General features: G+C 38.4%; 1 protein-coding gene and 2 non-coding genes across 5 annotated transcripts in view; 1 reads left to right on the top strand and 2 right to left on the bottom strand.

The window, feature by feature from the left end:
* LOC117996763 (uncharacterized) overlaps positions 1-13,559 on the top strand; it is a 441,299-nt gene that overhangs the window by 6,966 nt on the left and 420,774 nt on the right. The window lies entirely within an intron of this gene.
* On the bottom strand, positions 6,449-6,520 carry TRNAE-CUC (transfer RNA glutamic acid (anticodon CUC)). Its single transcript has one exon. It is a non-coding gene; the product is annotated as a tRNA-Glu (tRNA).
* On the bottom strand, positions 7,855-7,925 carry TRNAG-GCC (transfer RNA glycine (anticodon GCC)). The gene has a single exon. It is a non-coding gene; the product is annotated as a tRNA-Gly (tRNA).

Genomic DNA, 13,559 nt, shown 5'->3' with positions numbered 1-13,559 from the left:
GTATTATTTCAATGATCAAGGCTAGTCATCATCATCATCATCATTATCAATATCAACCGATAGACGTCTACTGCTGGTTATATAAGTCGTAACAGAAGTGCCTTTTTGTACTAATGGTAGGGGAGCCCAAGAGGAGCTTTTGGGATTTACTCGAGCGCGTCAGATTACGACAAGGTGAGTTACCTAATTAGATGCAGAAAAGTGCGCATTTCATTATTCCATTTTTTTAAATTTATAGACTCGCGCTTGGCTGCGTTTAGACCTACTGGGAAGTGATAATGCAGGCCTAAGATGGAGCGCCCTCTTCTACACCTTCGTACGACCACCCCCACCATGCAAACCGGCAGATAAATATTTTTGCGATAAAAAAAACACGTGGGGCGTACGTATTATCGATATGTAAAGCGCTCGAGTATTTCTTTGTGAATATTTTTTTTTACATTTTTGAAAACCTGCACGCGCTTTTCTTACCAGTGAAAGGGGTTACATCACATCTTTTAGCACCTAATCTTCACAATTCAATAGTACCCCACGACGCTCGAGTAAATCCCTATTTAGCCTCTTGGAGTTTGGACTCCCCTACTATAAGTAGAAGTTATAGGTAATAGGTATAAAACAAAGGGCAGCTACCTAAGGTATTTCCGTCTCCGGCGGTGTATAAGTTTTTACACCCTACATGGCGTGCGGAAAGGACAATACACCATTACAACATGGAACTTGGAAGACAAGTTTTTCTAGTGTCAGTCAGCGCCTTGTTTGTATTGCGCAATTATGTTGCGTTACCTATTGACGTATATTCCGCGACAGGTTGAGATGGCAATCGGGGCCTAAATACCATTTTTTTATCGATGTAACTTTAAAAATGACAGACTTTCATACAAACTTCCATACCCTATTTACCCCCGTTAAAGGTGAAATTTCGAGAAATCTTTTCTTAGTGGATATCTACTCTTTACAAAGAATAGACCCTCCATGTCTCTAGGACCAGCGGATTAGGCTGTGCGTTGATATATAAGTCAGTCAGTCAGTCAGCCAGGACTTTGTATTTTATTTATGTATAGAAGATTGTACCTATACTCAATCTATGCGTCACTACGTATTCGGTAAGATTTTTCCTGCAAACAACGTGCAGCAAGCACAAAACATGGCGTGTGAACGGGGTCTAAGCCATCTTTTTAACCTTGTCTCGTTATAATTTCATAGGATATACCTACGTAATGTAATAAGTAAGTACCTACGTATAATAACGTAATAAACAATAGCAAAAGGGCCTACTTCTGTACCTTTAGGCGGTCTTAACTCTCATTTCATAATGAACACGACTAAGCTGTCCCCCATATGCAGAGGCGAACTATTTCATTACTACTGCTGCCCTCTGGCGGGCCACCTGCCGTGATTTTAATTGGCGATTGGCCCTCTATTTGTGAGGCTCTGAACCTTGGGGCTTGTAGGGATTCACGCTGTGTGGCCACCCCACTATTTTCTAGAGTTCCGTATCAATATAGTAAAAACGGATATATAGGGAACGGAAATAGGGAACCAACTTCGTGTTCGTATGTGCCATCATAAGATAAAGGAATTATTGGAAACCAGCATTGCCCACGACTTCTCCCGCGTGGATTTTTTATTTATATATTTATTTTATTTATATTTTTATTTATCGCACACATACATATGTTGTGAAACACCTACTAGGTATTTTTACTAGTTAATTGACTTTTATATTTTCATATTATTATATTGTAAAGCTTGTTTAAATTATTTGGTCTCTTCAAACGTACTGTTATAAATTTATAATTAATAACTAGGTATTTAAGTAATCTGTAAAACAAAATTGTAATCCTATTTGGCCTTATTTTCAGTCTGTTATTATGTAAAATTATATTGTACTAGCTTATTCTCGCGACTTCGTCCGCGTGGACTACACAAATTTCAAACCCCTTTTTCACCCCCTTAGGAGTTGAATTTTCAAAAATCCTTTCTTAGCGGATGCCTACGTCATAATAGCTATCTGCCTGCCAAATTTCAGCCCGATCCGTCCAGTAGTATGAGCTGTGCGTTGATAGATCAGTCAGTCAGTCAGTCAGTCAGTCAGTCACCTTTTCCTTTTATATATTTAGATGTATCGCTGTTGATTGCAAATAAACGAATAAAATAAAATAAAAATAAATATTCAGATACAAGTTGGCCCTTGACTGCAATCTTACCTGATGATAAGTGATGATGCAGTCTAAGATTGATGCAGGCTAACCTGGAAGGAGTATGGCAGTTTTCATTAAACCCACACCGCTTTGGTGTTTACACGGCATCGTACCGGAACGCTAAATCGCTTGGCGGCACGGTTTTGCCGGAAGGGTGGTAACTAGCCCCGACTAAAGCCTCCCACCAGACCAGACCAGAAATTTAGAAATTATAAAATTCCAAACCCCTGCCGGGAATCCAACCCGGGACCTCTCATCCGCATCCGTAAAAGCTCCGCATTAATTGATGCAAATGCTGATGCGGATGCCTTAATTAATGCGAATGTTTAGCATTTGCGGATGCGGATGCGAATATCCGTAACACCCCTGGTGAGGTGAGTACGGAACACCCTTTTCAAAAGGAGAGTTCTACCCTCGCTTGTCCGATTAGTTTTTTCTTTTTGGGAATAATCATGCATCGTCTAAGTTCCCTTGTTTGAGCCAAGGGACACGGTTATTAAAATAATTGTTTTCGTCCATTACAATAATATACCTACCTAATGTCGTAGATTTGTGTGTTGCCATCAATTTCTTTATTATACACGCTTATCTTTTTTTTTATTATTATTAATTTATGATAATATTCAATTACTTAAGTTATACGTAAAAACGACGGGCGACGGAACGATTTTTTTTATCTCAGTTTTTTTAGAACAGATAAAGATGTTTTTTTTTTAAAAACATTATATTATGTTTATACCTACCTACACGAGTATGTACCTGGAAATACCAACAGTCATTGAGGAAATCAATAAGTATACTTAATTATTAAATACTAGATGATGCCCGCAACTTCGTCCCCAAAAATAAATATAGGCGCTTGGCTTAAATTTGGCTCTTTTGGGTAGGTACCTAGTAGCTACTCCACGTCCATGGTATTGATTGAATCAGCAAATAACACTTGATTAGAGGCCTTCAACATTATATTGATTGCTTAAGTAAACACTTAAAAAGCAAAGTTCAAGGCGGGCCACGGTTTTATCGAGTTTGTGATTTTGTCTCTCAGCCAACGTTACGTCAGAATTCATTTTGAATGGTTTATGTGCGTGGGACAGGGAATAGTGTAAGAGCTGGTGACTAAGGGACGCCACAGTTTATTTATTTTCTTTGATCTGGTTGGAAAAACCGCCATTTTGAGATACGGTTGTTGCGCTTTGATTTCCTATGACGTAGAAATCAAACTATGTGCGAAATAAGAATACATTTTTTTAAAAGTATGATCTCTGCACGCTTTATATACAAGTAGGTAGATAGGTACTATCAAAATGTCAAGAATTCTTATAATATGTTATTTCTGTGTATGCTCTATAGCAACTACAGTGAATTTAATGCTATAATAAAATAAAAAGAAGAATGAAGGACGAATGGGCCAGGCAGGAATAAGATAGCACCTAAGGACAACAATCTTTCGGATGAAATGTAAAAGAGATACCAGGAAGATCGAAAGATCAGAGGCGGAAAAGGGAAAGAGGTATTTAGTAATGTAGGCTATTGGCATTGGCGTGCACAGAGTTCAAAGCCAGGGTAAGCAGTTGTTCGAAAGGTACCAACTTACGCTGAGCATTAGCTCTTTCAACTAGGGTAACTATTTCTTGGGTAAGCAGTGTTTTTATGCCTCTATGAGCTGCACGCCACTGGCTATTGGGTGATACCACCAATGGAGTCGGGCCTGCCTGAGGTTGTAACTCGTGGCGTGAGGCATCCATTAGGATTTTCTTCCTCCCCAAAGGGAAAAATATCAAGAACTAAATCTCTACTGCCAATTAAATTAAAAGCGTTTCATTGTAATTCCATGTATAATTTACTTATGAGATATGATTATATTATGGAGAATATACCATTTCTATTTTCCCCGTAAACATGGTGTTTCCTGACAATTTTAATGTGGTATTCTAATGATTTATTCATTCTGAGAGGAAACTCGTGCACAGTAGTGGGCTGGCGATGAGTTGATTGTGATGATGATTCTAATGATACTGTCAGTTTTAGATCATTGAATATTATATTTGCGCCATTAAAAAGGCCACCAGCTCATGGCCTATTACAGCCATAGTGCTCGGAATGACTCGATACATTTGATTTTCAACTAATCAACTTTAAATAGCCTAATATTACGGGAGTCACGGCTCAGATTCTTGAAATAGCTTCGACTTTGTTGCTTTGATAGTTGTTATAATACCTCAGGCAAGAACTAAGCACGACTAGGTACTCTGAATAGTGAATACAATATTATCTTGAACAAACCATTCCTAGGTTATGCTCGCGACTTCGTTCGCGTGGATATGACTACCTACGTGATTATGATTAGGTATAATATGATACGTGATTTTTTGAATAGATAATAATATTAAAGTTTGAGCTATGAATCAGCACCTCAATTGTGGAAAACCTGCATCAATCATTATTACAATCTCAATTGTTCTGATTGGCTGAATGTGTGCGATTCTTGTTGCAACAATGCATTGTAGCCAATAGTGAGCGAGCGTCAGCCAATCAGAGGTGATTGCGATCGTGACTTTGTAGTTGTCATTCTCTCGCAATCGCGCAGCAGCTTTTTATTTCGAAAACTAGTTCAATAATAGTAAAATAAAAGAGAGAGGATTTTTAAAAACCTAAATCCACGCAGGTAGTCATATTATTATGCCAATATGTGAAAATTTGTGAAAATTTATAATTTTGCTTTTTAAAATTTATATATTTAACAATTTTTGTATGTATGTTTATGTTAGTTTGTACTCGTAGTTTAATTAGTGTAATTGACTTTACGGCCGTTCTAATTAAATAATAAATAAATAAATAATAATAATAATAATATGGCTCCAGTATCCTCCACAAAGTAATTTAATAAACACGTAACACAAACCCACACTGTTACAGATGTTGAGATAGGTCAGTTACCATGCTACTGCCGTGCTGGTAATGTTACCACGCTTCCTGCAGTGCAGCGATGAGAAGCGAGCCGTGGTAACAGTGCCGACTCAACCGAGACTGCACTTGCATAGATAGCTATCTCCCTCCCTACTTGCTTTCCATACGTTCAATGAATCATAATTTGTAGCCGAAGATTTTCCAATCCATCAGCCTATTTGCGTCCACTGCTGGACATAGGCCTTTCCAAGAGCGCGCCAAATTGGCGCTGCTCATTAGAAGTAGTGCCCATACTGACCACGCTAGGCAGGCGGGGTGGTCAGCGCAGGGCTATAGGCTATTTCGCACCAGTGACGCTGCTGCCCGTCTCTGGTCTGTATTATTTAAAGCCAAGCCATATGGAATGGTTATCCCGCCATTCATCGGTCGTCATAATATCCTCGTCCGCTGATTCGCAGGGGGCACCACGTGCAGGTGAGGTTGACATTTGGGGTGCTAAGATGTTAGCGCACCCCCTTACCCCCCCTAATACTACCCAACCTAATACTTACCCATACTAAGTATAAAACTTCAGATAGATACCTACCTACAATTTATACGCGTATATACGCATCAGATAGTTTATAATATGGATAGTGATAGTAGGTAGGTATAGATCAAAACTAGGTACTTATAATAAAAGGTGTATCTACACCTACGTATACAATCCTAATATAATTGTTGTGATTTACTGAATTTGTCTTTTTTTTTTTTTAATTCACATACAAGTTAGCCCTTGACTGCAATCTCACCTGGTGGTAAGTGATTATGCAGTCTAAGATGATAGCGGGCTAACCTGGAAGGGGTATGGCAGTTTTTAGTAAACCCATACCTCTTTGGTTTCTACACGGCATTGTACCGGAACGCTAAATCGCTTGGCGGCACGGCTTTGCCGGTAGGGTGGTAACTAGCCACGGCCGAAGCCTCCCACCAGACCAGACCAGAAATTTAGAAATTATAAAATTCCAAACCCCTGCCAGGAATCGAACCCAGAACCTCCCACTAATAAGACCACAGCGCTCAACACTGCGCCAGGGAGGTTGTCAATGTCTGTGTATATTCCTGCTGCAACTGTGTATTTTAACCTGTGAAAGCGTGCCGAACAGTCGAGTGAACATTCAAAATATTTTTATTTCCGAATCCTAACGATCGATGCCGTAGATCACGCCCGAATGCACGAATTTGGAAAACATGGGTTTCTTTTTTAAAGTACAGGAATTTCTTTAGTAAAGTAACATAAAAATTATCGTAAAAAATAAAAATAAAAGTTTTATTTTAAGAAAAAAAAAAAAAAAAAGTCTTTCCGATACCGGGAATCGAACCCGAGCCTCCTGGGTGAGAGCCAGGTATCCTAGCCACTAGACCATATCGGATACTGTTGGGAATGTCGAAAGTTTCGTTTAGTTCAGACTACGGAGACGTAAAGTCAGCCCTAGCTATTATTCTGTGGCCTTAGTCCCTACGTAATCAGTTTTCAAAGAGGAACAACAGGAACGGCATTATCATTATCTATTACAATAATATTATTTGTATGAACATTTTTATGAAAACCTCGATGGGAGCTTCGTATTCGTGCCTTTTGGTGTGGAGACCTTGGGGCCGTGGGGCCCGGGGGCTCGAGCTCTTTTTGAAGAAATTGCGAAAAGAGTTATCGAGTCAACCGGGGACCCGAGAGCTGGCAGCTACCTTGGTCAAAGAATTAGTTTGGCCATCCAAGGGGTAATGCTGCCAGCATCTTGGGTACAATGCCTCGCTGCGGTGGTCTCGACGAGGTTTTAGATTTAATTTAATTTATTTTAGTTTTAATTTAATGTTTTTTTTTTTTAGATTTAAGTTTATTAATAGTTTATTTGTTAACCATTGATAATAAAATGCAGTCACATTTTTATGTTTAAAAATAAAAATTCTAGTTTTTCATTATGTCATTTTGAAGAGATATGAATAGGCAGAAGTGGGTTAGTTTATTTTAACTGCCGTTTACTGGTGACTAGTGAGTAGTGACCCGAATGATGTAGTTATTTTAATTTTAACCGGGCGATCGTATGTACAACTGTGCTAAATATTGCAATACATACCAGATGATACCCGCGAACTCTTCGATTTTCCGAGATAAAAGTAGCCTATGTCCTTCCCCGGGATGCAAGCTATCATCATGAATCTATAGACGTCCACTGCTGGACATAGGTCTCTTGTAGCGACTTCCACACGCCACGGTCTTGCGTCGCCTGAATCCAGCGGCTACCTGCGACTCGTCTGATGTCGTCCGTCCACCTAGTGGGCGGTCTTCCAACACTGCATCTTCCGGCAATGCAAGCTATCTTCTGTACCAAATTTCGTTAAAATCGGTTGAACGGATGGGCCGTGAAAAGCTAGCAGACAGACAGACAGACACACTTTCGCATTTATAATATTAGTATGGATTATTATATTATGTAGGTTAAGTGTATCATAGATCTATAAATAATCATAGTGTAGATAGATAGACGTTGGGGTCCCAAGGTGCTAGAATGACGACCTTAATATCGGAAAGCGTAGCACTGGAAGACCCCCCCACCAGGTGGGCAGACTTTCTGCGACTTGTTTGATGCCTCAAACGAGTCGCAGAAAGACGAACGAGTAAAAATTTGTTTTTGAGAATTTTCATTGATTTTGCCATGCCATTTCATTGGCTTTTCCTTTATGTTTCCTAAAAAAAGTAAAAATAAATTGCATCGGCCGGGAATCGAACCCGGGCCGCCCGCGTGGCAGGCGAGCATTCTACCACTGAACCACCGATGCTCACTTCTTGATGATCAAATTATGGATATTATAATTCACTATCTCTACATTCATAAAAAAAAACCAGAAAACACGCGCGACGCTCGCTCGACGAAGCTACGTGTAGAAAAAATTAAATTTCACTTCTCATGCTCGTAAAGTTCTTCTATGCTGGCTGTAAGCGGACTAAAACTGCTTTTTATGCTCTTGTGCATAAAATGTTTATTTATAGGTAAACAAGAATCTTTCTGATGACACTTGGATGATACAAAAAATTGTACCTACTGTAATTTCTATAGCGCCAGTAACATTTTGCACCTATAAAAATAAAATATTATACACAAAATATTATTGCACATTATAAAATTACTCGAATTTAACTTTAGACTTGTAGTTATTCGCAATCGATATTATATATTATCGATATTAGATATTCTTCGCAATCGCAGTGTGTAATTAATGCTCGGTCATAAAACGCATTTTATCATATCCGCCCTCGCCTTCGGCTCGGGTAGATAGACGTCTCGGATAACATGGCTTCTTTTGTACAATTTACTATTTTTACTTCGAGTGTTACGTCAAGTGAAAAAACTTTTCATGTGATTTTTCACATTGTTATCTGCGAAATAATCCATCTCTACTTACAAGCTTTCAACTGTACGATTTTGTAAAGCATCAAGCTGTCAGCCATAGGGCATAAAATATAAATGGTGTAGTATTAACATTTTACCGCAATACCTAGGCTAGACTCAACCCGTGGCGTGACGGTCGCAGGTTCGACGCTCGGCCGGTCACGAGGCCTCGTTTATTGCAATTGAGAATGATTACAGGTAAGGGCTACTTCACAAACACGACATAAAATGTAAGATTTTCAAATAGATTTCGTATCTATGTTTATTAAATCGATTTCTATATTTTATTTTTTTAACTTTCGTAAGTAATCGTTTCCGCTAAAATTTTGAAAAGAGTGAATTTCAATCTTTTACCTAATCTTTCCACAAGTTTAAAAGAATCTACTAAAGTATGCTCCTAAAAAAGCAAATTGTACCTACTATAATAATTGAAGATTATGGTACCTAAATGTTACAAAAGCGTGGAAGAAACCTCAAGAAACTTTACTTGACTATTGTTTACAGACGACGATTCACAAGAACGAGGAGTCTTAAAACAATTTTTAGGGTAGGTAGCCAAATGGCAAAAAACGGACGAACTCGTCATGTCTGCCTGTCTGTCCATCCGTATATGTCACAGCCACTTTTTTCCGAAACGTGGTAAGTAGATGTATTCTGTGAACCGCATTAAGATTTTCACGCAAAACTAAAAAAAAAAAGATATTGATATTCTGATATCATTTGTTTCTAAACTGAAAAGTTTGCGCGAGAGACACTTCCAAAGTAGTAAAATGTGTGTCATGCCCCCCCCCCCCACCCCCCCACCCCCCTCCATACGTCATAAATCGTAAACCGATCAAAGTTACAACGAACTACAAGAACTTTTATATGATGTTACATGTTAGGGTTTTAACAGGGATTTTAAAAATAAAACATGCTTTCCAATACAAGTGTGACTGCAATTATTGTGCATAGACCTTTACGTAATCTCGCATGTTTGCATTGCATTTATTATTTACCCATATTGCACACAAGCGGTGCATTGAACTATGTTTTATTATAACTATGCTGTATTGTGTCGGGACATTATATAATGTTTAATACTAAAAATTCATTAACAGGCACCATAATATTTGATGAAAGTTAAAAATTTGCAACTTGTAGAAGACAACAAACAAAATCGGCTGCTTTCAAAGGGTAGATTGCTCCTACATCAATGTTTCGAACAGTAATTTTGCGCGAGTGACTTTCCACACGTTATATTATTACTGATTAATCATTTAAAGGACTTTTTTAGATTCATTAAGGGTGCATTCAAATTAGGCACCATACACTATGTAGTGCCGCGCGTCATGCTATGCAACTGCAGCGCTGTCATGAATTTGTATGAATTTACAAAGCGGCGCGGCTAATTGAAATCGACCAAAGCCTTCCTCGTGACTATTAAACGAAAAGTAGGCACTATTTAAGCAGCTCGTATATACGATAGACTTTCGCATAAGCACTTTAGGGGTCGTTTGATAGCTAATGTCCCGTACTATAACCCCTTAACGGGATCGTGTCCTATTTTCCTGTAACCCTGTATAAGTCCTGCAAATTACTATTGCGCTGGAACCATGTCTCATTAACATCGGAATGACGTCATTTTGACGTCAACCGAAATAAAAATGTACCATCAGCTCGAAACTTCTGTCTAGTGCTGACGTCACTAAAATGGCGGCCAGGCTCATAGCAATTTGCGGGACTTAGGCATGTCATATTATACTGTCAGAGACTTTATTCGTTTTCAAAAAATCCCGTGAAAACTCTTTAATTTTCCGGGATTAAAAGTAGATTATGTCACTCTTCAGGTTTTTAACTATACCCATGCAAAAATCACGTCGATTCGTTGCGACGTGATTAAAGGATAAACCAACAAACAAACACACTTTCGCACAATATATAAACCAAACTCGTCCGGCAATTGCATTCGGCAACCGTGCAAAGGGCAACGTCTGTCGATTCTTCGAACTATGTAGCTCGTGTATTTCAACTTCAGCTTCGCATAACTATAAATACATATATAATAAGTAAGCTGCGTTATAAGTAACGCAGCTTAATTAAGTATAAATAGGTAGTTAAGCTATGTTTTTTGCTGGTTCCTCTCGTTAGAAAAGACATTCCGAACCAGTGGTAGACTTGACGATTCAAAGTTCTTGTAAAAGTTTAATTGAATAAGAAATATTTTGATATGATTTGTTAAAATTGGATAAGGACCATCCCTACTCTCTAGACTTAGCTTCGAATAACAAATGAGCTTACTTTCCAAAGTAATCAGCTCTATACATTGTTGGGTGCAAGTTATGAATTTAATAAGGTTTTATTAATGCTCTGCGGAAACTGCAGGCTGCAGCGTCTGAGCCTTTCCTTCAGGGGCTGCATTAACGTAATAGCCAAGCGAAACCACTCCAAAATTCTATCTAGGGTTGCCCTCTGGTTCATAATAATGTACTTAGCTAAAATTAGTTTTAGTTTGAACTAGTTTTTTCGATAAGTATTTTTTTTTATTCATTAAAGCCAAACGCTTGACCACAATCACACCTGATGGAAAGTGATGATGAGGCCTAAGATGGGATGCTTTTATCTAGAAGATGCCTATTCACTCTTGTTTGTTGGCGCCATGGAGACTAAAAAAATTTAAGAGACATTTCACTGCGACTCATGCAGCCAGTAGGTATTCTCGGCCCCATTCTACGCGGCCATGATTTGTATAGAAATTAGATAAGGCTAGCTTAAGGTTTTACTGTAATATATTCTACTAGATGATGCCCGCGACTTCGTCCGCGTGGATTTCGGTTTTTAAAAACTCCGTTGGAAAAATCGGTAGAACGGTTGGGCCGTGAAAGGCTAGCAGACAGACAGACAGACGGACAGATACACAAAAAAACATTATATCTACTTTATGCCCGTAATTATGACTTGAAAATTTACTCATGAATTATAAATCATAGGTAAATAGGTACACGTGCCGACCCTAGCACTCTTGACATTTCCCAAGAGGGGTTGCCACGCCGCGACCTAGTTTCCGAGACCGTTTGAACATTTTTTTAATATCAGCTTTTCAAGTTTGTCTTTATATTAACGGTAACCTTCGTAATAAGCGCTGATAAAAGAGTTTTCTCAAGATGGCGTTTAAAGGTGATTGCATACTAGATGAACGGTAGCGAAAAGAATGCATGTTTTAATACTGGATATGCATGTGATATCCGGGGAGATTTGGCCGAATGGGATGCCTCTAAGAATTTATGTGAAGCTGATCACAAACACCCATAGCACATTTTTGCCCAAAACCCCCTTTTTTCGTGTAACTTACCGGTACTAATAATAATATTCGTAGGTCCCCAAGTACCTATTTTACACCAAAAAAATCGGCCAAGTGCGAGTCAAACTCGCGCACTGAAGGTTCCGTACTACAATCATATTTTATCGACATTTTGCACTATAAATCAAAAACTATTATGCCTAAAATAAAATAAAATTCTGTTTTAGAATGTACAAGTAAAGCCCTTTCATATTATGATATCCCACTTGGTATAGTATTCTTACTTTGAAAGTTGAAAATACTAATTATTATTTCATGACCACAATTTAATTTTTTTTGTGTAAAGTAAGCCTAAATTCACGTTTTTCAGATTTTTCCCGAATGTCTGCTATAAGACCCACCTTCCTGCCAAATTTCATGATTCTAGGTCAACGTGAAGTACCCTGTAGGTTTCTTGACAGACAGACGGACAGACAGACAGACAGACTACAAAGTGATCCTATAAGGGTTCCGTTTTTCCTTTTGAGGTACGGAACTCTAAAAAGATATAATTTTTTCACTATTTGCAACATCATCATTATTTGATGGTGAAATTATTTCTATGAATTGAAAATGTTCTGTAATTCGTTTTTCACATTATTATGATTCAGTCGATAGATTCTTTAGATGGTTCACTATGGATCACATCATGGACTATAAACTGTGTTATAAGTCCCGCAAATTGCTAATGCGTGCGGCCGTCATTTTAGTGACGTCAGCACTAGACTGAAGTTTCGAGCTGATGGTATATTTTTATTTCGGCCGACGTCAATTCGATGCTGATGAGACATGGTTCCAGCGCAATAGTAATTTGCGGGACTTATAAAATAAAAAAATGCTATTGCAAAAACGTAAACCAGCTACAAAATCAAAAACAAGCAGTTGTAAGATGACAAAATAGATAGAAATCTATTTTGTCATCTTACAGATGTAGCGAATTGCGATACAGTAAGGTGTGAAGTGAAGGGAAAACAAAGATGTGTCGTTATTTTGACCTGTGTGTTAAGTGGTTAACACTTTGACATCACACAAGCATTAATAATGAGCATAAATAGCAATAAGCTATCAAAACTTTACGTATTTCGCATAAGAGTGCAAAATTAGTTGTAAAAGTAAATACAGTATTATGTTAATGCAAATAGGAAGTCGTTGATTATAATTCAATGATACCATCTAAAAGTATAATTTTAAGAAGGCGTTAGCCCGACTAGTTTCGAACCCATCCGGGGTCCTATTTCAAGAGGGACAGTTCGCGCACGCGTCGCGGTTGTGACTCTCCGCGACCGCGACGCGTGCACGAACTGACTCCCTTGAAAAAGGACCCCGGATGGGTTCGAAACTAGTCGGGCTAACGCCGACTAAACACGTGAGTAAAGCCGGGACAGATATTATATATAATGGATATCACTCACGATAGTTTACGCTAAAATATAATTTAAAGTGTGTTTTAATTTTTTTTTAAATTCTTAAAAGCTACAGAGGAGAGAATATAAATACATTACAGACTTAAGATATAGGAGATACGGAGTCTTATTTCTGCATCAGATACGATCTTGTCTAAAATGCCTGTTTAGTGCAACTGCACTCGGTTCGAAGCGGTTGCAAATCCGGTTCGAAGGACCAAAAATGGTGATGTGTTTATAAAAAGACTGTAATTATTAATGGCACTGGTATATTTTAACTATGTACAATTTACACAGGCTT

The sequence above is a fragment of the Maniola hyperantus genome, chromosome 3 (genome assembly GCF_902806685.2).
Source record: "Maniola hyperantus chromosome 3, iAphHyp1.2, whole genome shotgun sequence".
Lineage (NCBI taxonomy): Eukaryota > Metazoa > Arthropoda > Insecta > Lepidoptera > Nymphalidae > Maniola > Maniola hyperantus.
This window is presented reverse-complemented; position numbering and strand designations above follow the sequence as displayed.